General features: G+C 38.0%; 1 protein-coding gene across 3 annotated transcripts in view; it reads left to right on the top strand.

Moving 5' to 3' along the window:
- Nucleotides 1-220: 220 nt before the first annotated feature.
- The window catches only part of LOC126248573 (ATP-dependent helicase brm), a 456,856-nt gene continuing 434,996 nt past the window's right edge, over nucleotides 221-22,080 (top strand). For all 3 annotated transcript variants that reach the window (XM_049949677.1, XM_049949678.1, XM_049949676.1), the window contains exon 1: nucleotides 221-358. The gene's annotated coding sequence lies outside the window, so the exon portion shown is untranslated. The remainder of the gene's footprint in view (nucleotides 359-22,080) is intronic.

Here is a 22,080-nt window from a genome sequence, read left to right as displayed (position 1 = left end):
ACAGTGACTCTAATTGGGCACCACGCCATAATCTTCCTTCTAAAAAGAAAACTATATATGTTTCTGAATTACTAAAATAATATAGAGTGTGCTAAAGCACTGTTGACCTTTTTGGAAGAAAAATTGTCCTGTGCCTTATCGTGGCCTTCTATTATTAATCATCTATGGATTCAGTATACTGTGGAGTCCCTTGCCAATAGCTGTAACTCTGGTATCGATCGCACTTTGTGAAGTCGTTTGGTGTGTCGGTTGCGTTGCTAGTAGTTGAGTGTGTTGTTTTTGTTTGTGTTGCGATATGGTGTCAAGTGCTAGTGCTGTGTATAAACTTTCTCCGCTGTCAGTCAGCCACTCATACTAGGTGCGTAAACACAGAGTAAATATTTTGAATGTAGACTCCTTGCTTACTATATTTTACTGAATCCATTTTAAGTGAAATCAATATAGCTGGCGAATTAGTGAACGTACCGTCTAATTTCACTAAACTCAGTGACTGTGTTTTTGTTACAAGTAAGACACTGTTAATTTTGGTACTATCACATACGTGTATGCTATGCAAATTTTTACCATTTTAAGTAACGAAACAAGATGAGAAAACAGCACTGTGCTTCGTGGCATTTCAACAGGTATGTAATTGGACGTGAAAGTGTTGAACAAATATTCGGGAATCGTATATTACATTATACTAGATCATAATATAGGTCCTCCAAGAATCTTATTTCGAATGAATTTTAGTAAACATTTCCATAAACACCGCCGTAAAGTTAGATGCATTCTTTACAGCCCTAGGGTGCACGAAATAGCTTCCTCGAAGTAGTATCTAGTCCAGAATATCACACTATAAAAACGTAATAGTTTTTTTCGCAGCCTCAGTGATGGAACCTATAGGCAGTTTAACGGTGTCTTACTTGGAGCAAAGCTCGTGTCTATGCTTTCAATTTGATCAAATCTAGGTTGAGTAGACGTGTTGCGTAAGTCACCAGAGCTACTCATCGGATAACACAATATACTTATTGGGATATGATCTGTTACGGTGAGATCCTTGTTTTACCAAACTTCCCTGGGGCTGTAGGATTTTCAGAATATTGATTACATCACAGTAATCTGTGATCTGCCATAGGAACACAGTTATATGTGGGATACGAAATAGTATGTACGCCGCTTTTATCTGTAATAGTTTTACTTCAGCTGTGTTATTAATATGTTTATAACACACACTGTGAACGGATGACAGTGTTTACCTTGTGATTGAAAGAAATTCTTAACATTTCGAAAGTGTTGCATCATATAATTATATGTTAATCTTTTCTTCCAATGGTTTCTATCGCAAGGGTGTTTTTTAAAATATCTGCCGACCAACTAGGATCACAGAACAGTCTCAGTTCTTCCTCTTTCTCGATGTTTTCTATTTTTCCACTTCTCTTTCATCTTCATCCCATTTTGTCATTTCCCTTTTTCCGTCCACTGATTCTTTGATATTATTTCTTTCTAGATCTCTTCTTATTTCTGTAATCCATGTTATTGTAGATTTCTTCTTCCAGAAATACAGGAATATTTGTTTTGTGAGATTGTTTTCATTCATCTGGTATAGGTGTACAGAAAGGATTAATCTTCGTTTAGTCATTACTTCTGATATTTTCTCAATATTTTTGTAAATCTCCTCATTGTTTCTCATTTTCCAGCCATCTATAATTTGTATTTCACCTATTATTTTTCTAACTGGGCCTATACATCTTTCAAGTTCCTCTTATGCTGTCCCACTTATAGTTCATTGTTACGCATTCATATCCATATAAACATTGTGGCCATACCACTGTGGTATACAGTTACTGTTTTTTTTTAGCTATGCATTTTGTGTTGTAAATATTCTTTGTCAAATGATATGCTCACTCTGTTTGGTTATCTCTTACATCCACTGCAAACCATTCTAGTCCATTCTGTTGCATAGTTTCTCCTAGGTATTTGAATTTACTTACTTGCTCTCTTTTTACCTATTTCTGTTTTCCATGAATTTTTGTGCATTTTTTATGTTTGTTTTGAATTTTGTTTTTTTCAGTTAAAATTTTGAGACTATTTCTGTTTAGTATTTCTTTAAGCTAATTTATTTGAATAACTGTGTCTGTCAGATTTTCTGAAAGCATTGCAAAATTGTCTGCAAAAGCCATGCAGTTTACCTTAATTCCATTTGCTTTCTTTCCTAGAATTATTTGTTCAGTTTTGCGATTCTTGAGCTCCAAACTCCAGATCCTTACAATTTTCTCTAGAACACAGCTAAACAGTAAAGGCGATAAACCATTCCCTTATCTAAAACCAGTTTTTATTTCAAATGGCTGAGATACTTCTCCTATTAATTTAACTTAGTTTCACAAATTATGTTTGCCAACTTTGCTTCAGCACCAGATTCTCAAATGATTTTATCTATTGTTTTTCTGTCTACTGAATCAAATATTTTTTTGAAATCAAGAAGTGATACTATTATAGGTTTGCTGGTTAACATTCTGTGGTGAATTATTGATTTTAAGTTCGAAATTGTTCTGTGCAGGCTCTTTCCTTTCAAAAATGTCCTGGATACTCTCCTAACTGTTCCTGTGAAGTTTCTACAACTCTGTCCAGGAGAATTTTTGATAATATTTTGTATGCCACTTGTGGAAGTGACACTCCTATGAAATTTTTGACATTTTGTTTGTCCCTCTTTTTATGTAGTGTGTGGATTAATGCTATTTTCAGTTTTCCAGATGTTGCAGATCATTTATAATTCTGATGTAATGGAGTCTTTACTACTTGCTTTGTTGTTTTTGCATGATTTGAGTGCTTCATGAATTTCTTGCTCTGTTGGTGGGAAATCTTCCCCTAGATTTTGTGGTATTGCTGGAAATTCCAATTTAACTGTTGAAACTGGACAGTTTAAGAGCCTGTCAAAAATGTTTGATAGTGTTTCACAATTGTCTTTGTTGTTTGGTCCTATTTTGTCATTTCCATCTTTGAAGTTATTTGTATGTGGATTGATTTTTCAGTTTCTGATGGTTGTCAAGGATATAGTCCATGGGCCCATTTCCTTTGAATAAAGAATCAGTAACATGTATATTGATGAGTCAACAAATTGAGATTGTTGAGCTGGAACTCTGTGTTTGGATCCTGAGTTGTGGGGAACTTTTTTTTTTTCCTAAGCATTAAGGAAAACAGTAATCATTGACAATTTGCACAACTGCATTAGAGAGGGAGTGAAAGAAAGAGAGTGTGTGTGTGTGTGTGTGTGTGTGTGTGTGTTACAATTTTTTGCACTTACACATCCTTTTCTTTTTTCTTTTTTTTTAAATAATCAACAGATGACTACCATTCTAAATATTTTGCCAAATTCTCAGCAGTTTATTAGTTAATCAACCTCCTTACTTAATGGATAGTTCTTCAACCTGTTTTAAAGGCTGTATTTGTTGATTGAAGTAAAACCGTGAATTGATTCTCTGCAACTTATAAGGCAGCGAGTTTTGAAAATTACGTAGATCTCTGTACTACAATTGTTTTTTCTGTAGTAGAGATTCTTGCCTTTAGAGTATGTCCTGTCTTTTAATTTTAACTTGATGAGGTGGCATAATGTCTGAGTTTTGGGTTCAAATTGTGCTTTCCATGAATCACTTGAACTGAATGCTGGGTACCCGAACACAAGTTTTGTAAAACCAAGTGCTAGCCTCAGCCAGGTGCCACAAAACTTAGGTCAGCTATGCAGGGACTTTGAGAAGGAAGATCAGGTAATTATAGTTGGATGAGCAGGAAACAGCCTGGCTATGGATCCAAGATACAGTATTAGAAGTGACCTGGATAGAACAGGAGCAGAAACTGAGCACACAAATGTGGGGTTTGTGGAGGTCTTTCAGCGCCATGATCAACCCTGGGTAAACACTGCTGCAAGGCATGTTAACACTGAGCTGAACAGGATGCTTCAGACACTGGCAAAATCTCACATAAGTGTTGTTCCAGTAAATGCTATTGGTAGGTGGGGATACACTACACATGGCCTGCACTTGAATAGGATGGGGAAAAATAAGTTAGTTTCTCTATTAGCAGAAACTGTAAGGGGGTCCACAGTCATACAAAGGTTGATCCCTGTGGTTAATGGGTCCAGGCAGACAGGTTTTTTAGGTTAAAGTCAAAGTCCAGAAAGGTGACAATCAAGATAAATAGAATAAAAGAAACTTCATGTACAGTAAATAGGGGTAAAGCTAAGGGCAGTATCAACTTACTTCATCAAAATATCAGGGGAATAAAAAATACAGTAGATGAGCTATTAGTGTGTTTAGATGATCTCAAAAATAAGAATGAGATTGATATACTCTGTCTGTCTGAACACCATGTAACTATGGGCGTGGATAGTGTCAGTATAAGTGCGTATAATTTAGCATCTTACACTTGTAGATCTAGGATGGATAAAGGGGAAGTTGCCATTTTCATAAAACAAGGGTATAAAAGCAAAACTGTAGAAGTAAGCAAATTTTGTGTTGATGAGCACTTTGATGTTTGTGCATGTGAGCTTCAGCTACATAATGTAATATTTACATTAGCAACGGTGTACAGGTCCCCATTAGGAGATTGGGAGCTGTTCATAAAAAAAATTTGACACTCTGTTATGTTGTCTGTCAGACAGAAAGAAAGTTATTACTCTATGGTGATTTCAGTGTAAACTTTCTAAGTAATTCCGATAGGAAAAACAAACTAGAAGTGTTATTAACAACATATAACTTAGAATCATTGATCAATTTCCCTACACATATAGCTCAAGACAGTAGCACGCTAATAGATAATGTATTTGTACAGAAAGAGGATGTAAAACAAACACATGCTTTCCCTGTGGTAAATGGATTGTCAGACCATGATGCACAACTGATTAACTTTCAAAACCTAACAGGGTGTACAGTTCGGAAACCATTATGTAAAAGTGTGAGGTTGCTCAACCCGGTATCTATAGAGCACTTTCAGAGAAAGCTTAAGAAATGTTAATTGGGGAGATGTATATAATGAGCCAAATGCTAATGATAAATGCAACATATTTCTTGATAAATTTATATCCCTTTTTGAACATTGTTTCCTAAAGAAAATTACTAAATGTAACACCACACACTTTTCAAAGAAACCGTGGATTACAACTGGTATTAAAGTGTCTTCAGAAAAAAAAGAAAACTGTATGAGACAGCAAGAACTATACTATAAAAATTATTGTAACATACTGAGAAAAGTTGTAAGGAAATCAAGAAATATGTATGTTAGAGAAGAAATTAACAACTCCGACAATAAAATCAAATCAATATGTATTGTTGTTAGAAGGGAGACAGGAAAAGTAAGCACTGGGGTAGGTAGTATTACTATTAAAGAGAACGAGACCATCCTAACTAACAGTACACAAGTAGCTACTGTATTTAACAACCATTTCTTAAGTGTAGGACAAAAAATTGGTGAGAACAGTTCAAAAGATAAAGCCAGGCAGTACATGGAAGAGTCTGTTTTGAAAAAATTTTGTCAGATTAAGTTTCACCTAACAACCTCTTCTGAAATAAGTAAAATTATTAAATCTTTGAAAATAAATGTTCTATTGGACTAGATGACATCTCTGTTAAGATATTAAAACAATGTGGAGCAATTACAGCTGATGTTCTGAGTCACATGTGTAATGCATCACTAACTCAAGGTATTTTCCCAGACAGGTTAAAATATACCATTGTCAGGCCTCTCTACAAGAAAGGGGACACCACAGATGTCAATAATTATTGGCCAGTATCCTTGCTTGCAGCATTTTCAAAAACCTTCGAGAAAGTAATGTTCTCAAGAGTTGTTAGTCATCTCAACAGTAATGGGATACTTAGCAAATCACAGTTCGGATTTCAAAAATGCTGTTCAACTGAGACAGCAATATACAATTTCTCTGTCCACGTAATAGAGTCTTTAAATAATAAAATGTCACCAATAGGAATTTTTCTGTGACTTGTTCAAAGCATTTGATTATGTGAACCATGACATTATGTTACAGAAATTACAATTCTGTGGTATAAATGGAATAGCATATGAGTGGTTTAAGTCATACCTACAGAACAGGAAGCAAAAAGTTTCTTTATGTGGGTCAAGTGATTTAAATAAGTTTTCCACTTCATCTAACTGGGGTGAAATTACATTAGGTGTTCCACAGGGTCAATCATGGGTCCCCTTCTGTTCTTGATATATGTGAACGACCTCCCTTCCTATCTGAAACGGGAAGCTGAACTGACACTGTTTGCTGATGATACAAGCATCATTATTAATGCAGAAAAAGAGACTCCAATTGAAAATGATACAAATAAGGTCTTTGGAAAAGTCATTAATTGGTTTTCTGCAAATGGGCTTGCTCTAAACTTTGGGGGGGAAAGAAAGTACATCCAATTTTCTGCTGCAAAAAGTACAGTTTCTTCAATAAATATAACACAACAGAAGTCAGTAGACATGGTAGAGCATACTAAATTTTTGGGTGTACATATAGATGAGAATCTTAATTGGAAAATTCATATTTTGGATCTTCTAAAGTGACTAGGTTCAGCAACTTTTGCAATCAGAATAATTGCAAATTTTGAGGATACAGAAATTAGTAAGCTAACATACTTCGCATACTTTCACTCTCTGATGTCATACAGAATAATATTTTTGGGTAACACAACATTTAGACAAAAAGTATTCACTGCTCTAAAGAAAGTGGTTAGAATAATGTGTGGGGTTCATAGTCGCACATCTTGTAGGCATCTTTTTAAAATATTGGGAATTCTTACAACAGCCTCACAGTACATTTACTCACTAATGAAATTTGTTCTCAACAACATGGATCAGTTTAAAAACAACAGTGACATTAATGATTATAATACCAGAAAAAAGAAAGACTTACACTATCCTTTACTCAACCTATCTTTGGCACAGAAAGGGGTAAAATATGGTGCTATAAAAATTTTCGATACATTACCAGATGAAATAAAATGTGTGACAGACAGCAGTAATAGCTTCAAAAATAAATTGAAATCGTATATCCTTGACAACTCCTTCTACACCATAGATGAATTCCTGAATAGGAATAAATAAATCTATAAATATAGTATATGCATTTTGTGCCTATATATATATATATATATATATATATATATATATATATATATATATATAGTTTCATATGTGCATTTGATACATTCCACATCATAACGGCTACCGTACCGTGCGATTGATCAATGGAACAAGCAACCAACTAACTAACTAATGAGCTGAGGTTGTTATTGTGGGGGAGGACATGTCTGATTTCCTTCCCCATGCCTCTCCAATTTGAGCTTCATTTCGTTGAGAACAGAACATTTCCCCATGGTCCCCCTTCCTTGTTTTTAGATGATTTGGAGATGTGATTTATCTATTACTGTTTTGTGTAACTGTTTCCTCTCAGTGGAAGGAATAAATTGGTGCTCACTGCAAAGAGGAAGCATTGAGTCACACACAGGCACAATGAAAATAATACTAGATATATTTCGGATTGTGGACAAAGTTTTTGTTTGGAAGTGGAAAATCTCTCACACAAGAACAATTATCACTAGCATGGCCTCTGTCTTCAGGCACCTAGTGCAGTCAGGCCTTAGTGCCCAGAGACAGTAATCGTATATGTGTGTGTGTGATTTGTGTGAATGTGTGAGAGCTCTAATTCTGAGGAAGGATCTTGTCCAAAAGCTTAAATATCTCTGGTATTGTTTTTTGTTGTGTCTGTCAGCAAACTCAAAGCCTCGTCTGTGTTATGAGTAGCAATCTACCCTTTCAATGTTGTTATTCCATTATGACCTTTTCATTGTTTTGAAGATAAAGATTATATGCTTATAAAAATTCAGATAAATACTGCATCCACATGGATTTAAAAAAATAATAAAAAAAAGCTGTTCAAAATTACTGAAAATGGGTTGGTTGACAGGTTGGGAAGCACACAAATGAGATTGAAATTGTCTCTAATTTTTTGGAAAATGTCCTTCCTTTGAGCACGAAACATGCATGCTTGACATTGTTCAGCAGTCCAAACTAACTCTCAGCTCAGTCACCTATGTCTGATGATATGAAAGGAAACATGGTGGGCAAGGGAAGATTGGGTGATAGCTTGAGAGGGGAGGTGCAACAAGAGATTGAAATAGGAATGTTTCACCAGTGAGTGCACCTTGGTTCATGCAGGACAGATTGTGTGGTGGCATACTGTGTGTGTGTGTGTGTGTGTGTGTGTGTGTGTGTCCTTTGATACAATACCTACGTACTCATTAATCTTCTTCTTTCTTTACCTTGAACTATAACTTTTCTACATAATTGGTAACTGGGCAATTCCGTGCCAAGTGGTCTAATATCGAGAAATGTTCCCACATGACCATCATGGATTTTGATGAAATTTTGTATGAACATTCACACATGTTCTCAATGAACACTGGTAAAGTTTCAGTTTCAGAAATTCAATACTTTCGGAGATACAGTCACTTGTTTAAGACCATAGCACAGCTTTCTATAGTGCGTCCTTGAATTTTCAGCAACTTTGAGATGAGATATCTCTGTAAGTATTTGCATGAAAGAAACAAAACTTGCCCATCTCATACAACTTTTAGAGCTCTTTAAAGTAAAATATTAAGAAAAGGATTTCTGAACAATTTTCATATAGATAATTTGAAGCAAAGTTCGGCGAAAAAATAGCTGTTTAAAAAAATGCGAAATTTAGTTTTTTATATCTCCAAAAGTAATTGTGGGATGTACATGAAAATTTGCACACCATAACTCACCAACACAAGGTCTTAGAATATAAAATTTCATTCTCCTATTGCTTTCCATTATTTCACAAATCTAGGGTGAATTTGACGATTTTTCAAAAAGTGCTAAAAATGGGTATTTTTAGTCAAATTTTTCAAAAAAGTGTTTTCTTCAAACTCTTCTAAACTATGGTCATTAGAAAGAGCATATTCTAAACTATCTAGAATAGTGGATTTGGTTTTGCAATGCAAGCATATAAGGCCCTAAAAAGTAGCATCATCAAAGAGGCGCACTGGAAGTTTGAACACATTTTTCTGGCACTCAAATTATACCTGAAACCTTTTATTATGCCTAATAAATGTTTATTAGTGCCTTGAATAATTGAAGTAAAAAGATCTGGTAAATAGACAAAGAGACTGTCAGAAAAACTTGAAAACTATGAGAAGTAGCCCTTCTGCTTTTATCGTAAGTGTTTATCTGCGTAAAACTCTTCTCACTAGTAAAAAAAAAAAGAGAGAGAGAGATCATAAAGAATTCAATGAATAGTAGCTTCATATTTTTTGTACTTCTCAAAATTGTAAATATTTACAAGTGGAAAATGAAGACCTAATTTTTGGATTCAATTGTATAAAACATTTTTCCAAAAAAGAATCAGTTTGCTTGAATCATGCATCAAGTGATGTCAATTTTCCAATCAATATTGCAGAGATTTTAATACCTAGGTGTTGTAAGCTGTGAATTTTTGTCTTTAAGTTATTAGGGAAACATGTGAAATTGGTAGGTTAAACATCTAAGAGTTTTAATTTTGTATTTAATCACACTTAAACGTAGCCTACTACCTTGGTAAATACGTAACCACTAGTTTCACAGAGAAAATTCACAAGATTCACTTTTTGTAGAAAATATAATGGCAACAATTAATTTAACAATCAGATTGTTTCATTATTGTGAGCCTTGTTTGAACAATCAGTATTTCAGTGGTATGTTTGCAGCATAGTGAGTGGGTTCTCTTGACTGAGTGTGGCTTGTTAAGTGATATGTAAGACCATCAAAGTTTGTAATCTAATTTACAAAAACATGTTTTGATTGTGTCTTTTATAGCATATATCTCTTATTATATTTTTTCATTGGTATTATACATTGTGTATAATTTCATTCAGTAGCAATTTGTCTGAAATTTAAGCAGATTATAATTTGCACTTGGAGGCCAAATACATTATTTAGTTACTGATTAGAGATGGATGCAGAAGGGAACAGCATACCTTCCTGCTCAGTTGGGCAAGGAGGTTGTGGAACAAAGTGTCATGTCACTTTCTTTGCCAAAAAAGTTGCTTTAAAATGGTTTGCGGATTTTAGTGATGAGGAAAAAGAGTTGTTGGTCCGACATTCTGAAGCAAAGCTGGACAGTACCTCTCAAGTTTGCCTACACCATGAAGCCCTGTTATTGACACAATATGACAGGTTACCAAAAAAAAAAAAAAAAAAAAAAAAAAAAAAAAAAAAAAAAAAAAAAAAAAATGCTAAGGTAGGAATTCACACTCTTGATACTGAAACAGCTAATAAGGCTTCTGATATGTTGAAGAAGCAGATTGTTAATAACATAAAGCCAGGTCAGAAAATTTGTCCGGCTTGCAGGACTACCTTAAATAAACACTTGGACGAAGCTTTATCAGCCTCATTCTGATGAGGACTTTACACCAAAAGAAGAATTAAATAGTAGCTTATTGTCTATCGGTATTTCACCCCAGAAGAGAACAGTTAGCTACAGAGATAAGCCCCAATATGTGAAGAAGAAAATTCAAAAGGCTCAAAATGTAAAAACATAATTGTAAATGCAATGGGAGTAAACCGACAAATTGAAGATGCTAGTGAAATTAAGGAATGTGGAAACTGTGCCGACTATGCGCATTTGCTGACTGAACTGAAAGCCAAGATGCAGAATGCAATTCATAAAGAACAGATGCAAATTTTAACCTTGGCACCTGTAAGTTGGACAGTCAGACAAACAGCAGCTCAGTTCGGCGTGTCTGAAAGAATGGTGAAGAATGCTCAGAAGCTTAAGACAGAGAAGGGCATTCTGGCACTTCCCGAAAATAGGCAAAGCAGGAAATTACCAGCAGAAGTTGCTAGTAGAGTGCGAAATTTTTTTGAAGATGATGAGTATAGTAGGGTGTGCCCTGGAAAAAAAAAGATAGTATTTCAGTTAGACTTTTAGATAGAAAGACATACATGCAGAAAAGATTGTTACTTTGCAATGTACGGGAAATGTATGTTATCTATAAGAATATAAATGGTCCAGAAATAGGGTTCTCAAAGTTTTGTGAACTTAGACCCAAATGGTGTGTAACAGTAAGATCAGCTGGAATGCATGCAGTTTGCGTCTGTGCAATTCACCAAAATGTTAAGCTTATGCTTAGCGGAGTTGGTATACGTGAAAATTATAAGGAGATTCTCAGCAAGGCAGTTTGCAGTTTGAACTCTAAACAGTGCATGCTACATCGCTGTGAAAGGTGTCCTGGGCCCGAAGCTATAGCATCTGAAATTGCCAGCTATTTCCTAGATCATGAGCCACATGAAGTTATTGTGTATACTGGCCACACTGGACACGAAGCAAATGGTAGTGGATGAATTTATTGACAATGTAAAAAATAAAATATGGAGTCTGTCATGCCATCATTACATTGCCAAGCATCAAAGCTTGCATCTTAAAGGCCTTAAATGTCATCTGAAAGACGAAGAGCTTGTTGTCCTAATGGATTTTGCAGAAGATTATTCTTTTATCATTCAGGATACTGTGCAAGGCTTCCACTGGGACAATAGTCAAGCAACAATTCATCCATTTATTATCTACTTTCGTCAAAATGAGGAAGTAGAATCTCTAAGTTTTTGCATTATCAGTGGTTGTTTGCGGCATGACACTATTACAGTTCACATTTTTATCAAGGAGCTCATCAAATATATACAAGCACGGTTTGCACAGATATCCCACATTCATTATTTCAGTGATGGCTCCAGTGCTCAGTATAAAAATTTCAAGAATTTCCTAAATTTGTGCTATCATAAGAGTGATTTTGGAATGACAGCCGAAGGGAATTTTTTTGCTACTAGTCACGGGAAATCACCTTGTGATGGGATTGGAGGTACAATAAAGCGGTTAGCAGCAAGAGCAAGCTTGCAACGGCCACTTAATGGACAAATTGTTACTCCCCTAGATCAGTTTCACTTCTGCTCTGAAAACATTAATGGAATTAAATTTGTTTTCATCAGTAAAAATGAAATTGAAAAAAAAATATTGTGTCACAAGAAGAGAGGTTTAAACTTGGACAAACTGTAGCAGGCACTAGAGAAAATCATCACTTTTTACCTATTGATGAAACAACAATTCAGGTCAGCCGAGTTTCAAATGTTTGTTCATCTTTTCTAGCTAAAATGGGTCACAGTAATGAAGGAGGCATATTAATGTCTGCTCTCCAACCAGGACAATATGTTGCATGCATCTATAAAAACGTTTGGTGGATTGGGAATATCTGTGAGACCTCCACAGAGCAGAGGGATGCATTAATAAACTTTATGCACCCACATGGTCCAGCAAATTCGTTTTATTGGCCACCAAGAAGTGACAAGTGTTGGGTTCCGGAACACCACATTATTGCAGTTATTCCAGCTCCATCAGTAAATTCGTCTGGCCGGCAATACACCATTCCTCTTAATATTCATCAGAAAATTAATGTAGCATATCAAAAATTGAAATAGGTTAGAGGAAACAATCTAAGGAACCCAAGAGTGCCTTATAATTTTACACAGGGCACTTAAATAATTTTACTATCAGGCTTGGGAACCTGTGTAAAAAAAAAAAAAAAAAAAAAAAAAAAAAAAAAAAAAAAAAACCGTATCAGGCTTGGGATCCTGTGGTAAAGAAACCCACCCGTGGCTGTTGTTGCTAAGGTATCGGGCGTGGCCCCTACGGCAATGGGAATGCTGGTTTTCTCATGTGAAATGAAACTAGCAGTAGTTAAGCCACCATGGACCATAGCAACTTATTTATACACTTCTTTTCCATCAGTAAGCTGGTGTTGTTCATTAAACAGGCCACTAATAATTAGATGATTATGCAAATCAATTTTACAATTTACATTCATTCTTAATAATAATTGTGTGTGTGTGTGTGTGTGTGTGTGTGAGAGAGAGAGAGAGAGAGAGAGAGAGAGAGAGAGAGTTTGGGGGGGGGGGTGACAATTAGGAAATAACATTGTTCTGTTGCTATTCAGACTTAAGCTAGGTCCTATTCATCAGGACTTCTTATTTCACTTATCCTAGACATTAATAAACATGTATAAGGCAAAATAAAAGATTTCAGGTATAATTTGAGTGCCAGAAAAATGTGTTCAATCTTCCAGTGCGCCTCTTTGATGATGCTACTTTTTAGGGCCTTATATGCTTGCATTGCAAAACCAAATCCACTTTTCTAGATAGTTTAGAATATGCTCTTTCTAATGACCATAGTTTAGAAGAGTTTGAAGAAAACACTTTTTTGAAAAATTTGACTAAAAATACCCATTTTTAGCACTTTTTGAAAAATCGTCAAATTCACCCTAGATTTGTGAAATAATGGAAAGCAATAGGAGAATGAAATTTTATATTCTAAGACCTTGTGTTGGTGAGTTATGGTGTGCAAATTTTCATGTACATCCCACAATTACTTTTGGAGATATAAAAAACTAAATTTCGCATTTTTTTAAACAGCTATTTTTTCGCCGAACTTCGCTTCAAATTATCTATATGAAAATTGTTCAGAAATCCTTTTCTTAATATTTTACTTTAAAGAGCTCTAAAAGTTGTATAAGATGGGCAAGTTTTGTTTCTTTCATGCAAATACTTACAGAGATATCTCATCTCAAAGTTGCTGAAAATTCAAGGACGCACTATAGAAAGCTGTGCCATGGTCTTAAACAAGTGACTGTATCTCCGAAAGTATTGAATTTCTGAAACTGAAACTTTACCAGTGTTCATTGAGAACATGTGTGAATGTTCATACAAAATTTCATCAAAACCCATGAGGGTCATGTGGGAGCCTCTAGACCACTTGGCATGGAATGACCCAACTGTAGCTCTTGATAAAAGCGATCCTCAGTTTTCGAATTTGTATCGGTAGCTCTTACAGCTAAAAATGAATTATACTTCCACTGTGTTCCCCACTTGAAAATAGGGGCTCATATATATGTCCCTGTATGCAGCATGAGGATTTGATTCTGATTTTGCTGTGAAAATAAATAAATCATCAATAATTGTGTCAGTGGAGTATTATCTGCTGAATCGTTCTAGTTAGTGACAATTGAGATTGAAGCTGAGCTAGCTAACGCGACATAGACATTTAAAAAATTTAGCCTTTGGACTTTATATAAGTTCTTTTTTGTGACAGAGAGAAAGCTGGGTAAGCAGGAAGAGTAAGAGGTGCACTGCTGGAGTAGAAAAGTCTTGTTCCAAACACAATAGAGACAATGTTCCAGAAGCAGTTCAGAGGTGACAATGTGCTGACTTGTGTTATTCAAGTTTGAGAACAGTATTGAGACATTGTTAATCAATAGATTAGAGATGAGAGCTAAATGAAGGGGAAATTATAGGTTCAAATTGAAACAAAGCATAAATGATAAACAGATGAGAAAAATTACTTTGCATTTGGCCTAATACACATTTCAAATTATGTCTGTTGTACTTGTTGGTTCCATTTTTTATGCCTACAGCCAAGTTGAGTGTTCAGTTTCTGCAGATAATGTTTGGACAACTGATCACTGAGGGTGATAGTCTTGTGTGTAATCATTGATTGGATTGAATTGTAGGTGTTGCACTACTGATTTCACAGGTACTGTTCTAAAAATTCAATGTTTCAGTCTTGGATCATTTATTTCTGTGGCCTTCCTCCCCCTGCTCTGTCCACCTCCCCCATCCCCAACCCAAAGAAAAAGTAAAACTTCCAGGTAATGGAGGTGGTTAAGGTAGATACCGGACTTGCCTTAGGGAGGTGCAAATATAAAACCACCCTTTGGCACACAGATTTATGTTACATTTGTGTAAAACATGGCAAATTTGTTTGTCCAGTCCAAGGTAGTGCTATGACCTTAATGACATTGCCACTGATTAGATGTTAAACCAAAATTTCACCTCTTTCATCAATATGGCTTTCTTCTACACCTACATTTATACTTTGTATGTCACCTAATATTGTTTCATAGATCTACTGTGTGCCAATGCCAACATTATCACCCCCAATTGTTCTATTAATGAAATTCATGAATGACATTTTGTTTGAAGGAACACATATCAGCTATGTTAAAATCCTATTATGAAGACTGGTTTTGGGCTTATCCCATCATTGTGGGAACTGATGACAGAGAACAATTTATCAGTTGCAAAACTTTGCCAGTGAAACTTGTCAAGAAACCATTACAAACAACTAATGGTATGGATTTTTGTTGCATAACTAATACAGCTGGATTCATCCATGTCATGAACTGCAAACATGAACTTGAGAAGTGTTTTTGAAATTAAATATCATTTCTGAACCTCACACAAGCTGTTAAACATCATTATTTCCAATATTTTTTTCTATTTATGAATGATGCACAAACATCTGTACAAGCTATAATTTCTCTTCTTAACCAGACTGGTCATTTTTTGTTAAAATGTGGGTTTGAGCAATATGTTGTTTTTTGTATGTCCATCCTTTTAGCAGGAGGTCTCTGGGACCACGGCCGTTTACTATCGTGACAAAAAATTAAAACCCCTACAGCTGTCCTTATGATTTTAATTTATTTTGTCACTACCAGTTTCAACACTTCATTGCGTCATCTTCAGGCTCTCTTTGAAGTGGTACAGGTTGATATGATCCCCATGCAGAACCCATCAGTTGCAGCATTACTGGATATGCAGATAATGTGTCAGCACTCCATGGTTGGGTTGGCAGTTGATGGTTGGGGTGCTGACACATTATCTGCGTATCTAGTAATGCTGCAACTGATGGGTTATACATGGGGATCATATCAACCTGTACCACATCAAAGAGAGCCTGAAGATGACGCAATGAAGCATTGAAACTGGTAGACCGAGCGAGGTGGCGCAGTGGTTAGCACACTGGATTCGCATTCGGGAGGAAGATGGTTCAATCCCGCGTCCGGCCATCCTGATTTAGGTTTTCCGTGATTTCCCTAGATCACTTCAGGCAAATGTCGGGGTGGTTCCTTCGAAAGGCCACAGCCGATTTCCTTCCCCATCCTTCCCTAATCCGAGCTTGTGCTCAGTCTCTAATGACCTTGTTGTCGACGGGACATTAAACACTAATATCCTCCTCCTCCTCCTGAAACTGGTAGCAACAAAATAAATTAAAATCATAAGGACAGCTGTAGGTGTTTTTATTTTTTGTCACAATATGTTGTTTGGCTTGTTAGGCCATTAGTCCATGAATTCTTACAATTTTGACTTCAAGTTCATGATGATATACAATGCATCTCATCTGCCATTGGAACATAAATCAGTGTCCTGTGGCTCCTTTCTAGGACTGTCTGGTATTTGTGTTTCCCACTATTTTATGAAATAATTCCAAGTACATGTCCATAAAATACAACATTGTTCTCGTGTGATGGTTCCAAGTATTTAACTTCGCTGGTGTAAAGCTGGGTATTTAATTTAACCTTCCACGCACAGTGTATAGTTTTGGGGGAGGGGGGGAATAAAAAAATTAAAAAAAAATTGTGCCATCAGTTTTCAAGGTTGCTGCTGAGTTAACCATATTTAGGTCCAAACATAAGTTAATGATAAACTGGCTTATGCCCTCAAAGAGAGCACTGAATCTGTTCATAGAGAAAACTTCATAAATCAAAAAATTAGCAAATTATTTCAATATCCTTTGAGCAGAGAAACATAATTTTATGCAACTCTGTAGCTTCATATGACTTAGCTTCATCATTTTTGTTAACCCAGAATTGGATAGTGTTACCATACCACCAGATTTTTAAACAGTTACGAATGTTGGAATTGTACTAACTTAGTAGTCTATGTGAACCATGGCCAACTGAAATATACTGTGCAGTTACACTTTCCAAGATACTGATCTGATGTGGTGAAAATGTAATCCTACCGATATTACCACAAATCTGACATTATTAGTCAACAATCAATAAATGATGTGTAATTCAGACTTCAAGAAGAATGAATTAATTCCAGTTGCAAAGGAATCAGTTGCTGACAGGTGTGAAAATTACCAAACTATCAGTTTCATAAGTCATGGGTGCAAAATACTAACACAAGTTCTTTACTGAAGAATGTAAAAACTCGTAGAAGCCGACATCAGAGAAGAGCAGTTTGAATTCCAGAGAAATGTAGGAACACCTGAGGCAATACTGGCCCTATCACTTATCTTAGAAGATAGGTTAAGGAAAGGTAAATCTACATTTATAGCATTTGAAGACTTAGAAAAAGCTTTCAGCCGTGTTAACTGGAATACCCTCTTTGAAATTATGAAGGGGTAAAATACGAGGAACGAAGGGCTATTTACAACTTATACAGAAACCAGATGGCATTTGTAAGATTCGAGAGGCATGACAGGCAGGCAGTGGTTGGAAAGGGAGTGAGGCAGGGTTGTAACCTGTCCACAGTGTTATTCAGTATGTATATTGAACAAACAGTAAAGGAAGCAAAAGAAAAATTTGGTGATGCCAAGGAAATAAGTTTAGGAAGCAAGACGCGTAAAGTAGTAGATGGGTTTTGCTACTAGGCAGCAAAATAACTGATGATGGCCAAAGTACAGAGGATATAAATGTAGACTGGCAGTGGCAAGAAAAGCTTTTCTGAAGAAGAGAAATTTGTGAACATCAAATATACATTTAAGTGTTAGGAAGTCTTTTCTGAAGTATTTGTCTGGAGTGTAGCCATGTATGGAAATGAAACGTGGACGATAAACAGATTAGATAAAAAGAGAATAGAAGCTTTTGAGATGTGGTGCTACAGAATAATGCAGATGATTGGATGGGTAGATCACATTACTACTGGGGATGTACTGAATAGAATTGGCACTACTTGACCAAAAGAAGAGATCGGTTGATAGAACAGAGACATCAAGAGATCGCTAGTTTAGTATTGGGGGGGGGGGGGGGGGGTAAAAATGTAGAGGGAGATCAAGAGATGAATACAGTAAGCACATTCAGAAAGATGTAGCTTGCAGAAGCTATTCGGAGATGAAGAGGCTTGCACAGGATAGAGTGGCATCAGACCAGTCTTTGGACGGAAGACAACAACAACAACAGTTTCATTTATATGGGTCACAGTGAAGTATAATGTTTACTCCCATAAGGCCTTTAAAGAAATCTGAAGGTGGGAAATTTTTATGTATCCTGTGGACCAACAAATGTCATTGTGTAAGTTCCAAAATATTTCATTAAGAGATGACCCTAGTATTTTTTGTTGGGTACTTTTAGATAAAAACTACTACCAATGACTTAATTAGGATTGTCTTCTTATATTATGTGCAAATTTTTGTGCGTCTGTCTAGATGCCTAGCAGCTGAAGCATGATACCTTGTTTTGCATCCACAGACTCCCTCAAAATCTTGAATTTCCACATGTGTACTCCACTGCAGCTATCTTGTTTTAAATACTGGGATCAGGATCTGTATCAGATATGAGACATACACTCCTCTTTGGTGTATTAGCTATGCCATTGTTTTAAACTTCTGTACCAGTCAGTTGGCATTCATAAGTGCAGAGCTACAGCCTGCATAAGGTTGGGAAATGCAGTTCATCCCTGACTATACTGTGCGTAAATGAAAAATCGCTATTTGCATTGTGATTTGAATTAAACATGAAACAGTAAGTTCTGTTATAACTGTTTGGGTGAAAGGATTCTCAGTTTTGAGAAAATCATTAAGTGTCTACATTCAGTAAGACGATGACCAACAAAGAATATACCAGTACGGCATCCAGCCAACTTCTAACCTTCAGTTGGACCATCGCCAGTTATGAATATACTGGCATGGTGTCCTACCAACTTCTGGCTAGCATAGTTGGAAAAGCTGTGTGACAATATCGGGATTTATGCCATGTTCCCAGAATTGAGTAGTGTAGTTGTCACAGGCTGTATATATTCATATACCTAATTTAATGTGCTTTTAAGATGTTTTTCTGTTCATAAAATTTGATGCATTTTTCTTATAAGTGTCAAGTCAGAAAAATGTAATTGAAATTAGAGTTTGTAAAGGAAAATGTTTAAAGAGACTAGACAATCATACAAAGTGGCAAACAATCTATGTAGCAAAAGATGGAAGTTTTCATTTGTTGGTGAGTAACAGACTGCCGTACTGAATCCTGATCCTGACTCCCCCCTGCGGGTCCTGGGGTAAGAATAGGCCCAAGGTATTTTTGCCTGTCGTAAGAGGCGACTAAAAGGAGTCTCACACATTTCAGCCTTTATGTGATGGCTTCCTGTAGGGTTTGACCTCCATTCTTCAAAATTTTTTGCGAAGAATGAGCCAATTGGGGGAGGGCACCTCACCTGGTGCATTGTGTCCATCGTACCTTGAGATCTGTAGCCGCTTTCACGTCGTTGCGTTGCAGTCCCGCTCATTCTCCATCTCTTGGGCGAGGACACCTTCCTTGGTGCATTTTCCACCGTGCACTATGCAGTGTCACTTTCTACACCAACAATGACCATGGACTTGTTTGCATCTGATATCCAGTACGGTAACGAGTCCTTTGTGGTGGGGCCGCCATTTACCCTGTTGGTTGTAGCCCCCTGACAACACAGGGATCGCTCTGTTGATGCCTGCACTGTCGACTCCCCACATATGCCAAGGAGTAAATGCCTGTCACCCTGGGGCACCGGGACTCCCAGCAATGGTCATCCTGCCAGGTGGCCTTTGCTGCAGCTGTGTGGTGCCCGTGGGGAGGGCCGCTAGTCGAAGTGGGTGGCATCAGGTCGGATGACACGCAATGAAGCATACCACATCATCACTTGCTGGTGATCAAACACAAGCAGTCTCTAAGCATTCTAAGTCTCAGTACAGTGCAAGGAAGTACGACCCTATATCATTCCCCTCCCTCGCCACACCATGAGAGGAATGCCAGGCTAAGGATGGCAGCGCACCTTATTCATCCCGGTACCTCGTATGTACGAGAACTGATGGGGACTCCTGTGTTCCGATGAAGCCACATTTTTTGTAAACCATTTAGAGGACAAGTTTGGGGAGGTGGAGGGCTTGTCCAAAATGCGGTCAGGGTCAGTCTTGATAAAAACAGCATCCTCTGCCCAATCACAGGCATTACTCGCTTGTGACAAGCTGGGAGATGTTTCCATTACCATCACACTCCACAAGAGCTTAGATATGGTCTAGGGTATTCTATTCCATAGGGACCTTCTTTTGCAGTCTGACGACGAGCTGCACACCAACTTAGAGCGACGAGGCGTTCATTTTGTCCAGCACATACATCGGGGTCCGAGGGATAATCAGGTTGCCACTGGTGCCTTCATCTTGGCCTTTGAGGGTGACACATTATCCGAGAAGGTCAAGGTGATGGGTCTACCACTGTGATGTAAAGCCATATATCCCTCCTCCATGCGGTGCTTTAAGTGCTGGAAGTTTGGCCATATGTCTTCCTGCTGTACTTCCAATGTCACATGCTGAGATTGTGGACATCCATCACATCCCAATACTCCATGTGACCCGCCTCCCATCTGTGTCACGTGCGGAGAGCATCATTCCCTTTGCTCGCCAGACTGCAGGATTTCACAGCGTGAAAGGAAAATCATGGAATACAAGATGCTGGACCGACTGACCTACACTGAGGCTAAGAGGAAATTTGAGGGTCTACATCCTGTGGCTATGACCTCCTCTTATGCCGCTGCTACGAGAACAGTTGTAGCCCCATCCGTTCCACTAATTCCGGTCGGCTCTCCGAGCTGGGAAACTACACCTGTCCCCTTGATGGTGGGGGGGGGGGGCACTTCCCTCCCTGTTGCTCCCACACCACCTACCTAGGCAGCACGGCCCCCCAACCATCAGGAACACCAGTCCCCACTTCTCAGCTGGAGAAGCGTAAGTCTTCTTCGGCACCTCTTGCTAGGAAGGGGTCCCTTGGGTCACTCCCTTCCCAGTTTTCTGCTACTCCCACCAGTGCCTGAAGTGCCCAAAAGTAGCTGGTTGTAGGGCTTCACAATCATCCTTGGTCCCAGAGACTGAATCAGTCAAGCCCTCTTAGCCAGAGAAATCCAAGGAGCAGAGAGAGAAATCCAAAAAGAAGACCTCCAAGACCAAGGTATTTTCGGTGGCACCCACACCACCACTACCTACAAGCTTTGCTTCTGAGGATGAGGTGGAGATTCTGGCGTCCGCTGAGGACCTAGATCTTGTTGGACCCTCAAACATCATGGATACAGGCAGCTCAGGAAATAAATCTGTGGCAGCAGGTGACCCTGAGGCGTAAACTGCCTCATTGAATGTTCCATGCCTTCCCAGCCTCACAATCACATCATCCTCCAATGGAATTGTGGCGGTTTCTTCCGCTGCCTGGCTGAGCTACGGCAACTATTAAGCTTTACACCTGCTTTCTGCATTGCCCTCCAGGAAACCTGGCTCCCAGCAATGCGGAACCCTGCCCTCCGCAGCTGTAAGGGATATTACGGAAACCGTAGTGACTATAATCGAGTGTTAGGTGGAGTTTGTGTCTACGTCCTGAACTCATTATGCAGTGAACCTGTGCCTCTTCAAACCCCTCTTGAAGCTGTGGCTGTCAGGATAAGGATGATGCAGGAAATAACTGTCCACAATGTACACTCCTGGAAATTGAAATAAGAACACCGTGAATTCATTGTCCCAGGAAGGGGAAACTTTATTGACACATTCCTGGGGTCAGATACATCACATGATCACACCGACAGAACCACAGGCACATAGACACAGGCAACAGAGCATGCACAATGTCGGCACTAGTACAGTGTATATCCACCTTTCGCAGCAATGCAGGCTGCTATTCTCCCATGGAGACGATCGTAGAGATGCTGGATGTAGTCCTGTGGAACGGCTTGCCATGCCATTTCCACCTGGCGCCTCAGTTGGACCAGCGTTCGTGCTGGACGTGCAGACCGCGTGAGACGCCACTTCATCCAGTCCCAAACATGCTCAATGGGGGACAGATCCGGAGATCTTGCTGGCCAGGGTAGTTGACTTACACCTTCTAGAGCACGTTGGGTGGCACGGGATACATGCGGACGTGCATTGTCCTGTTGGAACAGCAAGTTCCCTTGCCGGTCTAGGAATGGTAGAACGATGGGTTCGATGACGGT

Source organism: Schistocerca nitens, chromosome 3, assembly GCF_023898315.1.
Source record: "Schistocerca nitens isolate TAMUIC-IGC-003100 chromosome 3, iqSchNite1.1, whole genome shotgun sequence".
In the NCBI taxonomy this organism is placed as follows: Eukaryota; Metazoa; Arthropoda; class Insecta; order Orthoptera; family Acrididae; genus Schistocerca; species Schistocerca nitens.
The sequence above is the reverse complement of the archived record's forward strand: the minus strand, read 5'-3'. Positions and strand labels throughout refer to the sequence as shown.